Source organism: Terrapene carolina, unplaced genomic scaffold (assembly GCF_002925995.2).
Source record: "Terrapene carolina triunguis isolate 2854851 unplaced genomic scaffold, T_m_triunguis-2.0 Scaffold84, whole genome shotgun sequence".
Lineage (NCBI taxonomy): Eukaryota > Metazoa > Chordata > Testudines > Emydidae > Terrapene > Terrapene triunguis.
The window spans coordinates 31,563,618-31,587,149 of record NW_020664435.1 but is presented as its reverse complement, the minus strand read 5'-3'; positions in this window follow the sequence as shown (position 1 = coordinate 31,587,149).

Here is a 23,532-nt window from a genome sequence, read left to right as displayed (position 1 = left end):
ATACAGTATCAGCTTTTATTTTGAATGTACTATAATAAACATACTTGAAGTCTTAAACTGGATACTAGAATTTGCTCTTAAAATACTGGACTTTGGGCAGTTGGAGAAGACAGATTTGAGCTTCCCTAGCCATCACAAACTGATGATAGCTATTAAAAGTAAGAAAAAATATCTTGAGGGTCTTTTTAAATAACAAGCATGCAGAGTTGTGGGCAACCCACTATGGTACAAGCTCAATTTTCTGCTTAATTAAGTCTTCTCATGATGGCCTCTTCCTCCACACTAGGTTTCCTACTACTGTGACCTCAGGTGGTGGCAAGGGTGGAAGACTTAGGGTACACATGATGCAGGTAGCCAGGGTTTTTTACCATGTTGTCTAGAGCTCTTATCAGGGCTAAACAGTAGTAAAAACACCAGCTATTAACCTGTCTAGACTAGGGCTCCACCATTGCACGCAGGCAGTGGTGGAAAACTTTCAGAATAAAGGTCCAGATCTTCAAAGGTAGTTAGGTGCCTAATTCCCATTCCAGTCATGAAGGATCTGGGCCTAAGAGGCTAGTGGAGATGCATCCGAGACATTTCACTGCCCCAACACCTTCAGCTTCAGAACAGTGGATAGGTTATATTGAAAGAAGGGGGCAGGATCTGGTTTACTTGCTGCACATGTCATATTTCTAGCAGACAGTGATGACAGAGGAAATGCTTTAAGGCATAAAAGTGGAGTCCCTAAGATACGGAATACTTCAGCTCAAATTTTAGCTACTTCAAATGCTGTACCTATGTATTCTGTTAAATAATTGTCTATGAAAGTAGCAATGTATGTCTATATAACAAGACAATGTAAGAAGTTTGTTTCAGATATTTTGAAATTGTTTTTACAGGTAGTGTTGAAATTTGTTCACAAATATTGTACATGTATTAAAGGAGGAAGTTGTCCTGCCTCTTTTTTTATTTTTTAAACAGCTGCAAACCTTCTTTCTTAGATTCTTCAGATAGAATTGAGGCTACATCTCACCTTTACATTCATGTTAAAACTAATTGTTGGTAGGATTATGCCACTGTAAGTGCATTTAGTTCCAGCTGTAAAAGTTAAGATTTACCAATTTTTTTTACAACTGCACTTCTGAGTTTTATATTACACCACAGCTTGAATTTTTGTAAGTGATTTTCCTTAGCCTTACTCTAAGATATTTTGCCTCACACTGTTCCTTTTCCCAGTTCATGCTGAAAATGATTTTGCATATGAAAGCCCAATGAACTGTGGTAAATAAGTAAGAAAATATTCTTCAGGATTCAGGTAGTAATGGTGCTTTCCTCCCAGCATGAGTTGTGAATCTGCCACAAGATACTGAAAGATAATATCCTTTTTTTACATTACACTTGTAAAACTGAAATCTAAGAATAATTCACCTGACCCAGAAACTAAGTAGCGATGTGCAAGATTTGAGTTTATGGACCCAGGTCCCTTTCCATAATCAATGACTAACAGAGTTGATCAAGTGACTCATGGAACAGTTTTTTGTGGCTGTAGCCCATGCGTGTGAATTGTCTGATCAATAAAAACAAACAGTTTGAAAAGACCAGTTTTTACAAATTTCTGTCGCTGGTTAGTCTGCAATTTGTGTTTACTTTGGCTGTTTGTTTCTACTCCCCACGTGGAGCTTTTTAAACTAATTCTATTTAGCCAACACCAAAAGCCTGTTTTCCAACAACTGTCAATGCGAGGTGCTTCAGAAGGAATGTTCACAGCAGGTAATCATCAAGTGATCCATGTGCTGTCGCCCATTCCCAGCTTCTGGCACACAAAAACTATGGATACCATCCCTGCCCATCCTGGCTAAAATCCATGAATTTATCTAGTTCTTTTTTGAACCCTGTTATAGTCTTGGCCTTCACAACATCCTCTGGCAAAGAGTTCACCAGGTTGACTATGCATCGTGTATAGTTTTGTTTTCCTTTTGTTTGTTTTAAACCTGCTGCCTATTAATTTCATTTGGTGACCCCTAGTTCTTCTGTTATGAGGAGAGTAAATAACACTTCCTTATTTACTTTCTCCACACCACTCGTGATTTTATAGACCTCTATCATATACCCCCTTAGTTGTCTCTTTTCCAGGCTGAAAATTCCCAGTCTTATTAATCTCTCCTCATATGGAAGCTGTTCCATACCCCTAATCATTTTTGTTGCCTTTCTCTGTACCTTTTCCAATTCCAATATATCTTTTTGAAATGGGGCGACCAGATCTGCATGCACTATTCAAGATGCAGGTGTACCATGGATTTATAGAGGCAATATGATATTTTCTGTCTTATTCTTTATCTCTTTCCTAATGATTCCTAACATTGTTTGCTTTTTGAGACTGTAGCTGCACATTGTGTGGATGTTCTCAGAACTATACACAATGACTCCAAGATCTCTTTCTTGCGTGGTAGCAGCTAATTTAGACCCCCTCATTTTATACGTATAGTTGGGATTATGTTTTCTAATGTGCATTACTTTGCATTTATCAACATTGAATTTCATCTGCCATTTTGTTGCCCAGTCACCCAGTTTTGTGAGATCCCTTTGTAAGTCTTCACAGTCTGCTTTAGACTTAACTATGTTGGGTAGTTTTGTATCATCTGCAAATTTGGCCACCTCACTGTTTACCCCTTTTTCCAGCTCATTTAGGAATATATTGAACAGCACTGGTCCCAATACAGACATCTGGGGGACACCACTATTTACCTCTCTCCATTCTGAAAACTGACCATTTATTCCTATCTAGTAACCAGTTATTGATCTGTGAGAGGACCTTCCCTTTTATCCCATGGCAACTTACTTTGGTTAAGAGCCTTTGGTGAGGGATGTTGTCAAAAGCTTTCTGAAAATCTTAAGTACACTGGATCCTCCTTGTCCACATGCGTGTGACCCCCCTCAAAGAATTCTAGTAGAGTGGTGAGGCATGATTTACAAAAACCATGTTGACTCTTCCCCCAACAAATTATGTTAATCTATGCATCTGATTATTCTGTTCTTTACTATAATTTCAACCAATTTGCCCAGTACTGAAGTTAGGACTGCAAGTGCTGGGATTGCCTCTGGAGACTTTTTAAAAAATTTGTCTCACATTAGCTATCCTCCAGTCCTCTGGTACAGAAGCTGATTTAAATGATAGGTAACAAAGCATTTCACATTTGAGTTCCTTCAGAACTCTTGGGTGAATACCAGCTGGTCGTGGTGACTTCTTAACTGTTTAATTAATTTGTTCCAGCACCTCCACTCGTGACACTTCAGTCTAGGACAGCTCCTCGGATTTGTCACCTAAAAAGAATGGCTCAGGTTGGGAAATCTCTCACATCCTCAGCTGTGAAGATGGATGCAAAGACATCATTTAGTTTCTCCGCAATGGCCTTATCTCCCTTGAATGCTCCTTTAGCATCTCGATCATCCAGTGTTCCCAGTGGTTGTTTAGCAGGCTTCGTGGTTGTGGTGTTCTTAAAAAAAAAAAAAATTAAATTGCCAATCCTTTTAGTTTTTGGCTATCTGTTCAAGGGTTTTTTTTCCTTCCTAATTACATTTTTACATGTCATTTGCCAGAGTTTATGCTCCTTTCTATTTTCCTCAATAGGATTTAACTTCCACTTTTTATAGGATGCCTTTTTGCCACTCACTGCTTCTTTTACTTTGTTGTTTAGCCACGGTGGCACTTCTTTGGTCCTCTTACTGTGTTTTTTAATTTGGAGTGTACATTTAAGTTGAGCCTCTATTATGGTGTCTTTAAAAAGTTTCCATGCAGCTTGCAGGGATTTCACTTTTGGCACTGTACCTTTTAATTTCTGTTTAACTAACTTCCTCATTTTTGTGTAGTTCCCTTTTCTGAAATTGTTACTGTGGTGCATTGCTGTTCTCCCTTACCTCTGCCCCATAGGGATGTTAAATTTTATTATGTTATGGTCACTATTACCAAGTGGTTCAACTATATTCACCTCTTGGACCAGATCCTGTGCTCCACTTAGGACTAAATCAAGAATTGCCTCTCCCCTTGTGGGTTCCGAGACTAGCTGCTCCAAGGAGGAGTCATTTATGGTGTCAAGAAACTGTCTCTGCCTCCCCTCCTGAGGTGACGTACCCAGTCAACAGGGGGATAGCTGAAATCCACCCCCTTATTGAGTTTATTTTATAGTCTCTAATCTCCCTGAACCGTGCACTGTCACTATCACAATCCTAATCAGGTGGGGTGGTAGCATATCCCTACTGCTATAATCTTACATAAGAATGGCCATACTGGGTCAGACCAAAGATCCATCTACTCCAGTATCCTGTCTTCTGACAGTGGCCAATGTCAGGTGCCCAGAAGGAATGAGCAGAACAGATAATCATCAAGTGATCCATCCCCTATCGCTCATTCCCAACTTCTGGCAAACAGAGGCTAGAGCCACCATCCCTGCCCATCCTGGCTAATAGCCATTGACGGATCTATCTTCCATAAATTTATCTATAGCTTATTATTCGAGCATGGAATTACTATCCATGAGTGTCTATGGTACACTTTGGTTCATTTAAGATTTTTACTTCATTTGATTCTACGATTTTTCACATATAGGTAGATGGACATGGCCAGAGGAAAACTCTTTAAATAATGCAACTTTTTTTAAGTCTTATGTCAAAACAGCACTAGTTACAGGAGATGTCTATTATTATGCTGTGTTTCAAAAGGTATGCAACTGAGGTGAAAGTAACTTAAAGGGCTGTGGGGTCCTAAGGAGGGGGCGGGGCCTCTACCGGAAGAGGTGGGGCCTTTAAGTCCCAGGGCTTTTAAATCAGGATTTAAAGGGCCTGTGGCTCTGGCTGAAGCTGGGAGCCCTGGGCCCTTTAAATCACCCCCAGAGCTACCAGCTGCAGAGGCAGCTGCGAGCCCTGGGGTTTGGACAGGGGCGAAAGTAATTTACATTTCTTACCTGTATGGTCCAATCGCAAGCAACCAACCTCTCCTACATACTTCGTGGATCCCTCCCATTGCATGACATAGATATAGAAAATAAAGCTGCTACTACTACTACCACCACCACCAATACTGTCTATAATAAAACTTTAATATTAGAATAAGCCTGAAAAAGTGAAAACTCACTGTCACATTTTTCTCTGTATCTTCCCTCCTCCTCCAACCAGGCTGCCAACGCGGCTAGGCTCTGCACTCCCCCCACCCCACCATGCACCCAGCAGCAGCTCCCTTCTAGCTTGCAGCAGGGAGCAGGGGGACTGGCTGAGGGAGAAGCCTGCCCAGGACACCTGCCACCTGCATAAAAACAGTTTAAACTCAGCTGTTCCCTGCGCGGTTCAGCCTGTAGGGATTAGGAGCCATTTCTGGCATCCTTGGTGGGGGGGAAGGGTGTGTGTGACCATGGCAGGGGCAGTTCTAGCAAGGTTCCTAGCAAGTCAGATGTCAAGGATTGTTTAATCTCCCTTCCAGGCACATAAAAGGGTGCAGGAGGCACACCAATGGGTGGCTAGTAGTAGGGGAAGGCAGGGGTGAATGAAGGACAACTGGAATAACCTTAATGAAATATACAAGATTCTTAGAGAAAGTTTTGTCAATTTCAGCCTCTGCACTCTGCAGGACACTGACAAAACAAAAAGAGATCTGAGATCATGTCCCTAGGTCCTAAGGACATTTCAGGTGTTTAATTCAATATATAAAGAGGGTGGAATGAAAACTACTATTTCTTTCAAAGGAGGCACAATAATTTCCCTGAATAGCCAGTTTTCCCCTCCAATCCCTTTGTGGTTTTGTCTATCGGGGCTATTTGCTTTCCCTGTGAATCTTTAGTTGCTTTAGCAAAATTGCTTTGCCCAAAATAAACCCCGGTCATCATGACACATCTTCCCACCATGTTCGTTTGTTTTTGTTTTTGTTGTTTTTTTAAACAGTAACATTTCAAAGTGGATCTGCAAGCAGTTTGGACATCACAACCATGATCCTTTGCTGGGGAGGGAATGGGATAGATTTGAACTTGGAAATGGTTCCTGATTTTGATTGTATTTTTTGTGTATTATACTACTGGAGATCGTCTCATCCAGGGGGCAGAAAAGAACTGCCCCTGCCATGGTCAATCCCCCAACAACTGTGAGTGAAATTAACAAGGATGCCAGAAACGGTTGCTGAACCACGGAGGGAACAGCTGAGTTGAAACTGTTTTTATGCAGGCGGCAGGTGTCCTGGGCAGACTTCTCCCTCAGCCGGTCCCCCTGCTCCCTCCTGCAAGCTAGAGGGGGGCCGCTGCAGCCCCTGCTGAGTGCCAGGCAGGGCGGAAAGCACGGAGCCTAGCCCCGTCCGCAGCCTGGCTGCAGCAGGAGAGGGAGAGGGAGGTTTCCCTTTCCAAGCTTTTATTAGCTCTGAGTTTAAGCTGTTTGTTATGCAGCCAAAAGAGGTGAAAGTAAGCCAGCACTGAATGCTCCACTTTCTTGCCGGTACGCTACAGCACCTTTTTTAACCAGTATGCCATACAGGCCCGTACCAGCTTACTTTCACCTCTGTATGCAACTGACATGATAAATTGAGTACCAATTCCAATTCAATTTCTGTCTACATTATATAGATCACAGCTGCTCAGGTTACTGTAGCCAGGCAGAAGCCATGCTGAAATTAGGCTGAAGTAGCAGGACTAACCCTCCTGCTCTGGAGGATACACACAGGCCTTGTGCTGCAGAATGTCAGCACAGTTTTGTTGTGCTGAGGGAGGGAGAAGCAAAGAGAAGACTGTTCAGGAGCATGGATCCTTGTGTGGCATACATTCCTGTTCTTTGTGGCAATGTAGATGGCAGAAGGACAAAGATCCAGCATGCTATTGATCATCCCTAAAGCCTTTGCGGATAGTATTCTAGAAGTCACTGTGCAAGACAACCCCCGAGGGGCAGAGTTTCCATAGACTAAGAAAATTAAAAAGCAACAAAATTTTCTGCACCAAAGATCAGTGTTCCATTGAAAAGAAATGATAGAAAACGTTTACCATAACTGGGTTAGATTAAGTCCGTGCCAATGCCAAAATCAAGTAAGGGAAACCCAATGGCAATTGGTCAGATACAGAAAAGCTGTCCCATACTTGACCATTATATTGCAGACTTTAACATATCTTTTTATAAAGTTTCCTTGTACAGACATAGTGGTCCAGTTTCATCTTTGGTGGAACTCCAGTGAAGTCAATGATTTTCTCCAGGATGAGTTTGGCCCTACATTGTGTTGTAATGTCAATGAGAGAGAGGGGGGAGGGAGGTGTTTTGAGATGAAGTCTGAAAAGAGAGAGAGATAAAGGAATAAAGATACAAAAAGTCTTTTTTCCAGAGGGCAGGAACTGCAGAGAAAATTCTCCCACCAGCCACTGGCAAGATTGTTGAAGGCGGATAGAAGGTAGCAGTAATGAGCTTGTCTGAGGTAAACTAGAACAAGATCATGGATAATTTTTAATTGGATGCGGAACCCAAGAGACATTCAAGATTCTGTAAGTTTTCATGGGAAGTAACAAGTGAAGCATACTCACAAATGGTCATATGATGACACAAAGAATCCTGAAGGCCAACAGCACCAGGACCATAATCATGAGGATTCCAGGTGCCATGGTAAAGTCCCACTAAAGATAAAAAATGTGAAACTCAATTTTCTTAGCTACCACATCAAATCAGCACCCACCCACCTGCTGCCCTATGTGGGATAAAGGGGAAAAGAAGTCAGAGCTAGACAGTAGACACAGATAAGTGCCACTTCCTTCACAAGTCTTCCCAGGAGTACAGAGCTGAAGAGGGGCAAAACTAGGAATAGCGACTAAGACAGGAATTCCCTACCTAAATGTAATGTTGAAACAATCTCATTAATGTAGTATTTGCTTTCCTCCACATCTGAAAGTGGAAGATTCCAAGGTCAACCTGTGGAAAAGCAGCTCCTGGTAGTACATCATGAGGAGGAGACAGGGCAGAAGTATGGAGTAGCTGAAAAGGCCCTGAGCCTGCAATGTTCCCAAAGAGCTGAGGAGGTAAGCCCCTACTACTTACATATGGGAGAACCCACAGGAAATTCCATGAGTTGAACCACACCAAGAATCCTGTCCTCATTCATATGTGGAAGTATTCCAAAAGGGTACTACAATGGACTGAAGGGGCTAGTATTGCCACATTTGAAGCATGGTTAGTTTGAAGCATAATGGTATTACAGCAGTGATGGTAAATTACTAAATTGCTTTGGCACTTTAATCTCGAAGTTAGCAGCTTGGAAGAATTCCCTTACAAATGTCTTACTAACTGCCAATTACAGTACATGCTGGTTGCCACTGGGAGTCGGCATTTGCTTGTAGTTACTGCAGCTGCTTGTACTGTAGCTATGAGAATATATTTTAAAATAAAATCTCACATCAAAAATGTAATTTAGCATTTTAGTCATAGCTCATTAGTGGATGGATACTTTTGTTTGAAAAGCAAAACAGGAATAGTGCCAAAGTCACAAATGGAGTTGCACCTACAGATGATATTACTGCATCAGCATCAGAGGCTGAAACCCAAGCACACATCAGAATCTCAGTGAAATGCAGTTAAGCTGGTACAATCAATTCAAAGTCTGGTCGATGACTTATAAAGCTGCTAGCTCTGCTTATTATCAAGGTTGCCCAACACTACTCATAAGACCAGTGATTTATAACTTTGGTAAAATTTTAACGATTTGGGCAGAAATTTTCCATGGCTGGTTCTCTGCCTCAGTCTCATTGTGGTAGAGGTTTTTTGTTTTAATTTCAGCCAAAACAGTTCAGCTGTTTCTGAGAACAAGATCAGGGAAAAATACATTTTGTCCATGTTAAGTTCTAGTGACCTTTTCTTTGAGAAGTTCTGTACCCTGGGACTGGAAATTTGACAAGGGTCTGGGCCCGGGATTGTGTCTTTTGCTGTACCTGTGAAAATCTACTCAAGCTTAGCCAAGTTATAAGCCTTTGAAAAATTTCAAGTTGCATATGCTCAATAGAGACTTGCACAAATTTAACAGCTAATAGCGCCAGAAATTCTGTCCTCACTGAGCTTGCTCCAGCCTCTCAACTCCTAGTGCTGACCAGACAGCATACACACCATCCCCACAGGCAAACGGTTACAGAGATTTGCCTCCCATCCCACCTGATCCTCCTCCCTTTCAGGCACCACCACCACCTGACCCCCCGCTGGCCCATGAGCCCCTATATGCACCCCCTCCACATCTGAGTGAGTGGTGTTGCAACTTGGCATGTGAGGTTGCAGCACTACTCAGTTTTGACTCAGCCAAAGAGTGGCTGGGCCATGACCCGGGGTGGGTCCTCCAGTCCAGGGCTAAGCCAGACCTTTCTGTAACACTGCAGTTCTGAGCTGGGACCAGGGAGTCTGTCTCACCTGTGCTCTCCAGGACCTTCCTGTTGGCACCCTGGCAGCATAGAGGAGGAATCTACCTGATTAGAGTGCAGAGGGGATAAACCCTGACCTGGGAAGTGGGGGACAGGGAAAGCAGTAGTCTGGTGAGACTGGGACGGGATGAGGTGGAGGGGGGAGAAAGAAACGCCTAGGCTATGCAAGGAGATTTTGACTAGGAATCAATGGGGTGGAGTGGAGGGGGAGGAGAGACATCTGACAAGGAGCTACAGTCTTGGGGGTACAGACTTTTGGGCAAAGAAACTGGGATGAGGGGGCTGGGAGAAGAGCCAAAGCAGACGAGGAGCCGGATTGGGGGGAAACTAGGACTGGGAGAAGCAGCCTGTGGAATCAAGACGAGGGTGGGGTAAGCAAGGAAAATTGTACTGGGGCAGAGCCACGTATGGGGAAGAGACAGGACTGGGACAGGCTGGAGGGAAAGGGGCACAAATGTCTGTGCCCACTACAGACCATTCCTCCTAGAGCTTGGGACAGAACCCAAGATTCCTGACTCATTCTTCTGCTGTCAGCAAATAATCTGTGAAACCCACTAACAAAATGTGTTTCATTCCCCTCTAGTGCTGGTCCACATAAACAATGACAGCCTATAGTCTTATGTAGAATAAGTATGAATTAAAGAATTAGTTACCTTAAGTTTGGTTAAGGAAATATGTGTGTTGTAAAGAAAGGCCCTGACTAGCAAGCAGAAGGATGGCCTTGAAAAATGAGTGATAAGACCAGAAGAAATGAAGTAGGGAGGCTGTCTGGTTCAAAAAAAATAATAAAATATGGGAAAGTTTTTGTTTTTAAGAAAAACAGAGGGCCTCTGACCAACAGGGGTGACTGCACATGGTTTTAAATAGATTCTCTTTGTCTTATCTTAAATTGAGCTAAGTACTCTGAAAAATAAGGCTTTAGTCATCTCAAATGATCTGGAGAAAGGGGTAAACAGTGAAGTGGCAAAATCTGCAGACGATACAAAACCACTCAAGATAGTTAAGTCCAAAGAAAAAGTTACAAAAACTGCAAAGAGTTAAAAAGGATCTCACCAAACGGATGACTAAATTTCATCTGCCATTTTGTTGCCCAATGTTGATAAATGCAAAGTAATGCACACTGGAAAACACAGACCCCATCATTTTATATGTATAGTGGGGATTAAATTAGCTGTTACCACTCAAGAAAGACGTTAAAGTCATCATGGATAAGTCTCTGAAAAACATCCACTCAATGTGCAGCAGCAAAAAAAGCTAACAATGTTGGGAACCATTAGGAAAGAGAGAATAAGACAGAAAATATATCTTGAATCTGGCGGATCAGGCCGCCCCATCTCAAAAAGATATATTGGAATTGGAAAAGGTACAGAAAATGGCAACAAAAACAATTAGCGGTATGGAACAGCTTCCATATGAGGAGAGAATAATAAGACAGGGAATTTTCAGCCTGGAAAAGAGACAACTAAGGGGGGATATGATAGGGGTCTATAAAATCATGACTGGTGTGGAGCAAGTAAATAAGGAAGTGTTATTTACTCTTCTCATAACAGAAGAACTGGGGGTCACCAAATGAAAGTAATAAGCAGCAGGTTTAAAACAAACAAAAGGAAGTATTTCTTCACACAACACACAGTCAACCTGGTGAACTCTTTGCCAGAGGATGTTGTGAAGACCAAGAAGCTAACATCGTTCAAAAAAAGAACTAGGTAAGTTCATGGAGGATAGGTCCATCAATGGCTATTCGCCAGGATGGGCAGGGATGCAAAACCATGCTCTGAAGTGTCCCTAGCCTCTCTTTGCCAGAAGCTGGGAATGGGCGATAGGAGATGGATCACTTGATGATTACCTGTTCTGTTCATTTCCTCTGAAGCACCCGGCATTGGCCACTATCAGAAGACAGGATACTGGACTAGATTGGTATGACCCACTATGGTTGTTCTTATGTAGAAAGACAGGGGAACTCCCATCAATATTTAAGTTATTGTGCACATGTAAATACGCTGCACCACACACTGTTTATTGGATACTTGTGAGCAGCGGCAGCTCCAGGCACCAGCGCTCCAAGCGCATGCCTCCGGCGGCAAGCCGCAGAAGGCGCCCTGCTGGTCCCTGCGAGGGCGGTAGTCAGGCAGCCTTCGGCGGCTTGCCTGCAGGAGGTCCGCCAGTCCCGCGGCTTCGGCGGTGGGTACGCCGAAGCCGCGAGACTGGTGGACTTCCCACAGGCACGCCGCCGAAAGCCACCTGCCTGCCGTGCTTGGGGCGGCAAAAAAGCTAGAGCCGCCCCTGCCTGTGAGATTTCAATACAGGGTTGCTGTGTAGGAGCCACATTTGGAGATATCACTGGTTTCCCCAAGAGGGAGGTCTCCATTTAAAAAAAGAAAAAAAAAGAGTTTTACAAGCTAACTGTCCTTTGGATCAGTTCCAGGGAAGCCAGAATGGGGGGGGGGAGGAGCAAGGGGCCATGGTCCTCCCACTTTTTACCAACAGACAGGAGCGAGCAGGGGCTGGGGCCTCAGGGGGAAGGGTTGGCATGGGTGCAGGGGCAGCATGGGGACAGGCCCACAGTTCGGGTGCCAGTGGCCCCCTACACACACACACTTTTAGGGACTTTCTGCCAGTCTTGATCAGTTCCTTCCTTGCTCTCCCTTACAAGAGAGAGATAAGCTACCCACAGCACAAAGCCCAGATTGGATTTTCACCCTCCTACCTCTGCAGATAGTCTTTTCCAAGAATTGGATGGGCAGTTCTACAGCACTCCTGTATTCTGAGAGATTGTTGTTCCAGGTAGGTTTTTGATGGCATGTAAGTACCTGAAATTCCTTCTCCACCTGGCTGCTGCTGGTAGATTGGGGGAGGCAAATCAGAACATAAGGCAAAGAACCTGCTGGATAACCTTCACTTCAGCGTTGGCCTCCCTGCTCTGAGGTTTGCTCTTGCTGTACGGTGTCTGTCTTCCATCTCCAGGATAATTTGCTGATTCATTTCTCTCCCTCTTCAGACATTAAAATCCCTTCTACTCCTTCACGGTAATTGAAACAAAAGCTGTTAGTAGCATTATATTCATGAGCAGAATACTTTAAACACCTGAATCAGTGACTCCAGGGGAAAAAAAACCCACCAGCCTTTAACTTTGTATTACCAAGACCATTTGTACATACACTTAACAAAAAAGCTGCACAATGCTTCTACATGACAGGAAAATACTGTTACAGATAAATAATTCATGTTTATCACAGTGAAGACCAGATCACTAAAACACAACTATTAACACTGTCAAATTAAGGCCTATTATTAACTTACTTTTATTTTTCCCCTGCTAAAGATCAGACTTTCTTTGTATTAGAGAACAAAAAAGACAGTCACTAACAGGAATAAGGAACCACCTTATACCAAACTACTGATCAATTTTCATCACATCTGATTGCTTTATCTCAAGAAATTATTTACTTGGTAGGGAGCATTTACACAGAGCTAGATAAAGAGCTTTTCTCCTTTTTGTGGGCCATGACTGTTTAAAAGTAAATGTCAGAAAAATAATTGGTTACTGTAGGTTTATTTGAAGCTGGGAAAACGAGACTGCTCAATTTTTTCCCATTAGGTACAGCAGGGATCTCAAACTCAAATCACCACGGGGGCTACACAAGGACTAGTACATTGGCCCGAGGGCCACATCACTGAAACCTTTTCATACGATACAAAAGTGTAGTCAAAAATGAAAAAAATGAAGAGTAATATAGTATGCTATTAAAAGTCAATGTATTAACTTTTTTAAAACAGTAATGCGAAAAGTCAGTGCTAATTTTGACAGTCATTTCATTTTTGGCCACTTAGCTGGCAGCGTTTTGCATCAACCAGAGCATCAATATTAGGTTTGATATCCTGAGATGAAACCAATCTCAGTGCTGCTTGCAAATGTTCATCAGTGAGCCTTGACCTTAACACAGATTTGTTAGTCTTCATGGAAGAGAAAAGCTTTTCACTTATATATGTACTTCCAAACATTGCCATTACCCCTGCAGAAGCAGAGGGAGCTGTCATGGGGACTGATGGGCTAAGAGCCATTGGCCATGAGCATGCGCTGAACCTCACAGAAGGCAGTGGGCAACACCTTTCAGCCTCAAGTCACAGCCCAGAACAGCAAAGGGCTGCGTCGCAGGTTTTGACTCTCCTGCCCTTGGGTCATCTCTCTGTTAAAATTTCCGTTGTGCGGAGCTGAGGTGCCTTCTCCTCCCACTCAGACCAGTGGGATCTCAGGGTGCTTAGCACCTTTCAGAATAGGCTCTGATAGCGCGTGCATTGCAACAAAGCCCTGAAGCCAAGGGGAATGACAGGTATGATTCAAATCACACCACAGATGCCCAAATAAACAACCCCCTCTCCCAAACTGCTCCTAGTTAATCTCTCCTCTGGGTCTTCCTGTGAATCCTGGCTCCTGTCAGGGGCGGCTCTATGTCGTGCTTGAGGTAGCAAAAAACAGTCAGGAGGTCTGCCGGTCCCGTGGATTCAGTGGCGTTTCTGCGGGTGATCTGCCGGTTCCACGCCTTCGGCGTACCTGCCGCTGAAGCCGCGGGACTAGCGGATCTCCCGCAGGCATGCCACCGAAGGCTGCCTGACTCCTGCCCTCACGGCGACCGGAACGCCGCCCCCCCGGCGCCTTGCCGCCCCAGGCACTTGCTTGGTGCGCTGATGCCTGGCTGCTCATGGCCCTACAGCGCCGGGCTCCACTTAGTCCTGCTGCAGCCCGCGTGTGTTTGTGTGTGGCTGGGGGGAAAGGGGGGCAGCCTCATGCTGCCCCACACTCCCGCCACTCCACTTGTGCGGCTTGGCATGAGTTGGCAGCCTGGCACTGGGCAGGCGGAGGAGGTTGCCCCCGGGACTGGGGGGGGGGAGGGGAAGAGCCTGGGCTTGTCCTGCCCTCCAGTTTCTTCACCTCTAGCGACACTTCAGTACATGCCCCACCCCTTCCCCACCCCCATTCCAACCCCTTCCCCAAATCCCTGCCCCAGCCCTGCCTCTTCCCTGCCTCCTCCCCTGAATGCACCGTGTCCCCACTCCTCCCCCCTGGAAAGTCCTAAGCACTGCCAAACAGCTATTTGGCGTCGGGAAGCGCTGGGAGGTAGGCGGAGGAGTGGGGACACGGCGCACTGGGGGGGGAGTTGGCACCTATGGCAGGCTGCAGGAAATAAGTCCATAGGCCGCGAGTTTGAGACGCCTGATGTACAACATTGTGAGCTAGACTGTTGCCATAGTGCGGAGAAAGTACTACTAGTTTAAAATGGGCACAAAGTCATACAAATGTAAGAAGTTATTAGAGTGAGATTAAACACAGTGTGTTGCTTAATTCCAATAAAACTGGCTTCTAGCATGCCAGGTGTTTGCTGCAAAACCAAACACCTCTGCTAGGTCGGCGCTTGCTAAACATATGAAGACACAGCCTTTGCCCCAAAGAATTTAAACAGATGAGTAGCATGGGGAAGAAACATATCACACTTTAAGGTTATACTGACCCCAACAGTCCTCCTACTGTGCTATTACTAGCAGTTTAGTTTCTGGTAGGCATTACAGTGAAAGTGGATTTTGGAGAAGCAGTGTGTTGTATCCAACAGGCAAGGTATTAACAAACTTTAACAGAACTTTATTTACAGTAGAAGTCTCTTTTCCAAGCTCTAGCTGCACACTCTGTAACTCTCCCAGCCTCCTCAACTCCTCCCCTCTCCTTCCTGTTTCCTGTCCTTTCAGACTCCCAACAGCCAGTGCTCCCAGTTCTAATAATCATATGCAGCATCTAAACACCACATTCCCTCCTCTCTTAAGAAACTTTCCAAATTAAAATAAACATTGTTGTTCTAACCACAGGAACAAATATGAAACAAGACACTATACTGTTGGCAGGAATATTACACTGAAAACACTGTAGATGCTACATAACATAGTCTTTAGTCCAGGCAGGTGGTCGTCTGAGTCTGACAGGCCATCTCTCAAGCTCCGGTTCCAGTGCAATGTCTTGTTGTGTTGGTTCTACAATTCCTTGATGAGTATCGTGTGCCAGGTGTATGAGTTTTTCATTAGTTTTCCTTTTGCAATTGCTTGTCTGCAGTGATAGTGAACTTTTCTGCAAAGGAGTCACAGCCTGGTCTGGGCCTCCTGTACCCTGGCTCATTATTTTGTCTTCAGCTGTAGCTGACAATCTGAGTAGCAATGGTTATTGCTCCACATGCAGCTCCCCACTGGGAGTCCAGCTTGAAATTGACAAGAATGACAGCCAACAGCCAATGTAAGTAATGCAGTATCTACACAGCCACTGCACCACCCTGACTACACCAATGTAAGCCCTACACCTCTCCTGGAGGTGGTTACTAAGTTAGTGTGGCAGGGCACTTATATCAGCAGGAGCAAGATGATAGTGTGTACACTGATATAATTAGGTCAACGTAAGCTGCCTTACATCAACCTAACTCTGTAGTGTAGGCCATGCCTTAGTTAGACCAAGAGCAAGTTACTGAAGGCCATTTTGTAGTAACCTAGTGGCAAGTTTAATATTTTAAACCAGCAGCCAAAGGCAACTCTACTGCAACTTGCAATAACAACGTTGTGCATGGCCCCAGCGGTTAGCCAATGCTGAGGACCTTGCCAGGCTGTTTTCTTTAGGAGGAGAAATTGATTATGGAGTCAGGAATTTCTTGGTGCAGTCCTGTTTATTTATTTACAAAGACTATAGATCACCCAGGAGGTGGTTTCCTTGTTCAGAAATCCAAGTTCTCTTTTCCAGCCAGTCCTGTGTCCCCAAATCTGTCTCTGCTCCCACTCAGGGCTATGCTACGAGCTCTTCTCTGATGCTTCTTTTAGCTTTCTAGACCATATCTACACTAACACTTACGTCGGCAAATCTTATATCACTCAGGGGTGTGAAAAACTCAACCCCCGATTGACATAAGTTTCACCGACAAAAGCAGTCGTGTGCACAGTGCTATGGCGGGAGAGCCTCTCGTTTAGGTGGTTTTATTATGTCGACAGGAGAGCTCTCTCTCCTGTTAGCATAGAGCGGCTACATGAGCGACCTGAGAGCAGCGCAGCTGTGCCACTGTAAGATCAATACTGTGGGCATGGGCTTAGTCCTGTCTGCTTCTGACAGATACAGCTCCATCGCTCTATGTCCTATCTTCTGCATTTTCAGTCATTCGGAGAAAAACTCTTATTCTCCTAAATTAGTTCTTGCTCAAGCCTTCCCAGGTGGCCCAGCACTTCAGGTGATGGCTTCTATTGTTCCACAAAAAGAGCTTAATTACTTCTTCTATTTAGCCTGAATGAAAGGTGGCATTAGATCTAACGATGTCTAGGACTGCCCTTAGATCAAAGATACTTGCTGGCAGCCACCCACACAGATTAAGTGATGCTAAGAAAACAAAGACTCAGGCCATGTCTACGCTACCAACTCAATTTAGAGGGTGTGATGAAGACACGCTGAGTTGATGGGAAAGCCCTCTCCCGTCGACATCTGTACTCAACCTCCCTGAGAGGCAAAAGCGAGGTTGACGGGAAAGCATCTGGGAGAAGCGCTGGTGTGAACAGCGCTATGTTGGTGGGAGACACTCTCCTGCCGACATAGCTACCGCTGTTCGTTGGGGCTGGTTTCGGTACGCCAGTGGGAGAGCTCTCTCCTGCCGGCATAGAGCAGCTACACAGGAGACCTTACAGTGCTGCAGCAGTGCCACTGTAAGGTCCATAGTGTAGATATAACCTTATTTAAGGCCTGACTACTTTTTTTTTTTTTAAATCTCCACTTCCAAGAAACCTCTCGAGGTCCCTTCCAGTTCTATGATACAGACAACAGGTGGCAGATTTTGTCCCTGTCCCAAAGACCCTATGATCGATATCTTTGTTCCATGCACCATGAGGCTGGGGTCTCTTAGTACCACCACCAAAAAACCTCTCACACCACCATCCATACCACTATGAATCAGAGAACTGTAGGACAGAATTTAATAATTAACCATGCAGGGCTTTCTAGTCACCTTGAAGTCAAGAGGAGCTTTCACATACACTTCAAAGGGACCAGGATTTTGCCCTCATGATTTAATGGTGCAGGGGGGAGAACAGGACCCAGTCCTCTTCAGGAAAACTATACTACTTTATCCTCCTAGTAAAAAGTGCATTATATCATGTCACTTATGGGAATTAAAAACAACTTAAGAGCCACTATACCCAATCAGACTGTTGAATACTGTATTCTGGTATCCTGTTTCCAGCAGTGGCCAAAATGTAATGCTTCAAAGGAAGTGATCCAGCAGGGGTGTATCTGTTAGCAGCTGTACAAGACTGGGAGCCCTTTCCGAAGAAGTGGGTTGTAGCCCACGAAAGCTTATGCTCTAATAAATTTGTTAGTCTCTAAGGTGCCACAAGTACTCCTGTTATTTTTGCGGATACAGACTAACACGGCTGCTACTCTGAAACCTTTCTAATCTTTGTTATCGAGTCCTTGACTTTGTTTTTAGAATACTGCCAGCAATAGACTATCTGTCCTGAAGTATGGTATGTGAATACCTTTATTATTATAACAGCATAGCTAAGAATGTTTTGTTACTCACAGAGCTACCAACCCCTTTTAAAGAGCATTCCAGAGCATTTGGCTGGGAGCCATTGGTGGCAGTGAAAGGCTCTGGGAACTATATGATATGCAGAAAGTTTTAGAACATTTAACTTTTATTTTTATTAGCACTAGAGATGATGGCAAATACAAAGAAGCAGGAGTGTAATGATATTATGGAACAGCACTCAAGGGTATTAAAACACCTGAAACTTCTTTTGTCACAAATATTACATGGGGGGGGGGGAAATTTTAGCAGAGATTTGCAGATTTGAAAAAAAAAAAAATGTTAGATTGTTGTAGGTGTTTTATGGCAAGGTTTTGAACAGAACCTGATATGGAGAACTATTTTCATGCAGGGCTGTTTGTTTTAATGCCAATTAAAAGCTGTGAAGGGAGGTGATTTAGACATCCACTTCAACATTGGAAATTGAGACAAAATATTGTTAACACAAAAGAAGTGAATAGTTAGTTGTTTATCCATGCTGGCGGAAGGATGAAATATAAACATAATCTCAATGGTACAGACTAGGTTAAATTTGTTAGTTTTAATAACAGCATCATCACCAAGGAATAACTGGATTATATTTACAAAAATAAAGAACCAGAACACTGAAAAATACACAAAATAAAAAATTAACCAACAAAATCAGTTATAATAATCCCAACCTTCAGAGCACACCCAAACTCTAGTTACCTACCTCCTGAAATTGCTACCGGACCAAAACCTCCACCTCTCCTGTAACTTCTTATTAAACCGAACAATAACTAGCTTCTGCTGCAAGGCTTCTATACAGCAAACTCAGACTGTCTCACTAACTGCTGTTTGATATTTGATGCAGCTGCAGTTTCCTTTAATTAGTCACAGATGGGCAGGGCTGGGTCTTACAGCATAGTACTCAAGTGTCAGAAAGCAGCTGACAGATTCAGAGCCAAATTTTCAAAAGCTTGTGCAAGCACATACCCCCATATGGCTGCTTACTTGGGGGCACAAATGGGAAACATGTGTAAAAGGGGTTTTCCAGTGGGGCAGCTGAGCCTTCGCAAGATATAACCTTGCTGAAAGACAAGTGTATGCAAATAAATTGGGTTGTGGGTCTGGCTCGAGGATAAGCATACAATGTCAAACCTCTGGATTAAACAAAAAGAGACTCTACTTTCATTGGGAGATACCAGTCTTCCTTCCCAACTTCAGCTGCAGCACAGTTATGCTGCACCACTCAGCTAGCTCTGGTGTTTCCAGCCTGTGAGCCACAGCCAGCAGCTGATAGCACTTACTGCAGCCCCAGAGCTAGATCTGGCTCTACCATACAGGGACATCAGGAAATCAGCAAAACATTAGGGGCAGGCCCAGAATCACAGGGGACAGAGGTAAGGGGGCCAAGGCTGGGGCTGCAGCTAGGGGTGGGTCTGGGAGCAGGGCCAGGGCTGGAGCCGCAGTCCGGCTGGAGTAGGGGCTGGTAGCCAGACCTGCGGCCAGGTGCAGCTCCATTCCCAACCCCAACCCCCCCACCACCCCCCAGCCTCGGGTCAGAAACAGAGCCACAGCCAATGACTGAGGGTGGGAGTGGAACCGCACCGAGACTGGGGACGGCGCCAGGCACCGATCTGGGAGTCGAGGACACGGCTGCGGGCAGGACCAGAGCAGAGCTGGAGGCGGAGCGGTGGTGCTCCCTCCCTGCCCCCCCCCATGGGAGCTGGCCTGAGCCCTGCTGCCCCCCCAACATTCTTCCATACCCCCCTAGGGCGGTGTGCCCCACAGTTTGGGGCCCTCTGGTGTAGGCACTGTGTTACTTACATCAGCTGATGGCTGTCATTCTTGTCAATTTCATGGCTCCATGCTGGAGCCTGAAAGTGACAAAAAAGCCAAGGCTGGTGGTGGGTTCCAGCCAGAGCCCAGCTTCCCCCCATCCCAGCTCCCCGCTCCCCACTCAGGAAGCGGCGAAGCCTGGATGGCTGCCCCCGGTGGAGAGCAAGGAGCCAAGAAACTTGGGGGCAGCTTGGCTCCTAGCAGGGAGCTGTGTGGAGCTGAGCGCCATGGTTCTCAGCCCCCCCACACTGCCCGTCTTCCGTCGGTGGAAGCGCTCCTGGCGAGGACATCTTCCACCAACAGAAGGAGGGTAGTGGGTAGTGTAATTACTGTGGTTATCCTAATAAAGGTCGACTTAAGTTTGTACTGTAGATATGCCCTTAGGCACCTAAGCTGTTTCTTGCAAGAAACAACAGAGGAGGTGGTGCTGCCGTCACCTCTCCCTTATAACGTTTAGCCTACTGGTTAAAAGCATTCAGCTGGGACCAGGTGTGCGGGAACGGGGGGGGAGGGGGCGCGGGCATGGAGCCATGGCCCCATCACTTTACAAGTGGAAGAGCTATGCCCTCCACCTTTTTCCTGCCTTAAGGACAAGCCATGGCTGGAGGGGGCAGAGAGGAGCGAGCGGAGGGTGGGCATCAGCGGAAGAGGCAGAGTGGGGGCGGGAAGAGGTGAAGTAAAGGCGGGGCCTCAGGGGAACAGCCAAGCAGGGGCGAGGCCTTGGGCAGAGTGGGGGCAGAACACAGGCAGAGCCTCGGGAGGAGGAGGGAGTGTGGGCAGGGCCTTGGGGGAGGGGCAGAGCATGGGTAGGGCCTCGGTGGAGGGGTGGGGCCACTGTCCGGGCACCGGTTGCCCCCCTCACTTCTAGGGAGCTGCCGGCGCTCCTGGCTTGGACAAGGGAGACCCAGCTTTAATTCCCCAGTTTGCCAGATGGAGTAAAAGGCTTTGACCAGGAGTATTTCTCACCAAACTACGGGATATCCTGATATAGGGCACCCTCACCCTCTTCTGTTGAAACTGTTCACTTTGGATAAATATTTGAATAGTCAGAGAGAGAGAGAATGACTCTGCCGTCCAGTGGTCAGAGCACCCACCTGGGAGGTAGGAGACTGAGAGTTCTGCCCCCTGCTCTAATGACAATTTAATTAGTTATCCAAAGTATCATAGAATCATAGAATATCAGGGTTGAAAGGGACCTCAGGAGGTCATCTAGTCCAACCCCCTGCTCAAAGCAGGACCAATCCCCAACTAAATTATCCCAGCCAGGGCTTTGTCAAGGCTGACCTTAAAAACCTCTAAGGAAGGAGATTCCACCACCTCCCTAGATAACCCATTCCAGTGCTTCACCACCCTCCTAGTGAAAAAGTTTTTCCTAATAGCCAACCTAAACCTTCCCCACTGCAACTTGAGACCATTACTCCTTGTTCTGTAATCTGCCACCACTGAGAACAGCCGAGCTCCATCCCCTTTGGAACTCCCCCTTCAGGTAGTTGAATGCAGCTATCAAATCGCCCCTCATTCTTCTCTTCTGCAATCTAAACAATCCCAGTTCCCTCAGCCTCTCTTCATACGTCATATGCTCCAGCCCCCTAATAATTTTTGTTGCCCTCCGCTGGACTCTTTCCTATTTTTCCACATCCTTCTTGTAGTGTGGGGCCCAAACCTGGACACAGTACTCCAAATGAGGCCTCACCAATGTCGAATAGAGGGGAATGATCACGTCCCTCGATCTGCTGGCAATGCCCCTACCTATACAGCCCAAAATGCCGTTAGCCTTCTTGGCGATAAGGGCACACTGTTGACTCATATCCAGCTTCTTGTCCACTGTAACCCCTAGGTCCTTTTCTGCAGAACTGCTTCCTAGCCATTTGGTCCCTAGTCTGTAGCACTGCATGGGATTCTTCTGTCCTAAGTGCAGGACTCCGCACTTGTCCTTGTTGAACCTCATCAGATTTCTTTTGGCCCAATCCTCTAATTTGTCTAGGTCCCTCTGTATGCTATCCCTACCCTCCAGCGTATCTACCACTCCTCCCAGTTTAGTGTCATCTGCAAACTTGCTGAGGGTGCAGTCCGCGCCATCCTCCAGATCATTAATGAAGATATTGAACAAAACCGGCCCCAGGACCGACCCTTGGGGCACTCCGCTTGATACCGGCTGCCAACTAGACATGGAGCCATTGATCACTACCCATTGAGCCCGATGATCTAGCCAGCTTTCTATCCACCTTACAGACCATTCATCCAGCCCATACTTCTTTAACTTGCTGGCAAGAATACTGTGGGAGACCGTAACAAAAGCTTTGCTAAAGTTAAGGAATAACACATCCACTGCTTTCCCCTCATCCACACAGCCAGTTATCTCATCATAGAAGGCAATTAGATTAGTCAGGCATAACTTTCCCTTGGTGAATCCATGCTGACTGTTCCTGATCACTTTCCTCTCTTCAGAATGCTTCAGAATTGATTCCTTGAGGACCTGCTCCATGATTTTTCCAGGGACTGAGGTGAGGCTGACTGGCCTGTAGTTCCCCGGATCCTCCTTCTTCCCTTTTTTAAAGATGGGCACTACATTAGCCTTTTTCCAGTCTCAGACTCATAGACTCATAGACTTAAAGGTCAGAAGGGACCATTATGGTCATCTAGTCTGACCTCCCGCATGATGCAGGCCACAAAAGCTGACCCACCCACTTTCCCTTAACTCAGCTGTTGAAGTCTCCAGATCGTGATTTAAAGACTTCTAGTCGCAGAGAATCCTCCAGCTTGCGACCCCCGCCCAATGCTGCGGAGGAAGGCGAAAAACCTCCAGGGCCTCTGCCAATCTACCCTGGAGGAAAATTCCTTCCCGACCCCAAATATGGCGATCAGTAGAACCCCGAGCATACAGGCAAGATTCTCTAGCCAGACCCACATTTTACCAGCGATGGCATTTTATTACCTAATTGACTAAAATCACGTTATCCCATTAAACCATTTCCTCCATAAACTTATCTAGCCTAATCTTGAAGCCAGAGAGGTCTTTCGCCCCCACCGTTTCCCTCGGAAGGCTGTTCCAAAATTTCACCCCTCTGACAGTTAGAAACCTTCGTCTAATTTCAAGCCTAAACTTCCCCACGGCCAGTTTATATCCATTCGTTCTCGTGTCCACATTAGTACTGAGCTGAAATAATTCCTCTCCCTCCCTGGTATTTATCCCTTTGATGTATTTAAAGAGAGCTATCATATCCCCCCTCAGCCTTCTTTTGGTTAGGCTAAACAAACGGAGCTCCTCGAGTCTCCTTTCATAGGAAAGGTTTTCCATTCCTCGGATCATCCTAGTGGCCCTTCTCTGTACCCGTTCCAGTTTGAATTCATCCTTTTTAAACATAGGAGACCAGAACTGCACACAGTACTCCAAATGAGGTCTCACCAGCGCCTTGTATAACGGAAGGAGCACCTCCTTGCCCCTACTAGAAATACCTCGCCTAATGCATCCCAAGATCGCATTAGCTTTTTTAACAGCCGCGTCACATTGCCGGCTCATAGTCATCCTGCGATCAACCAGGACTCCGAGGTCCTTCTCCTCCTCTGTCACTTCCAACCGATGCGTCCCCAGCTTATAACTAAAGTTCTTGTTAGTCATCCCTAAATGCATCACCTTACACTTCTCACTATTAAATCTCATCCTATTATTATTACTCCAATTTACAAGGTCATCTAAGTCTCCCTGCAGAATATCCCGATCCTTCTCCGAATTAGCAATACCTCCCAAC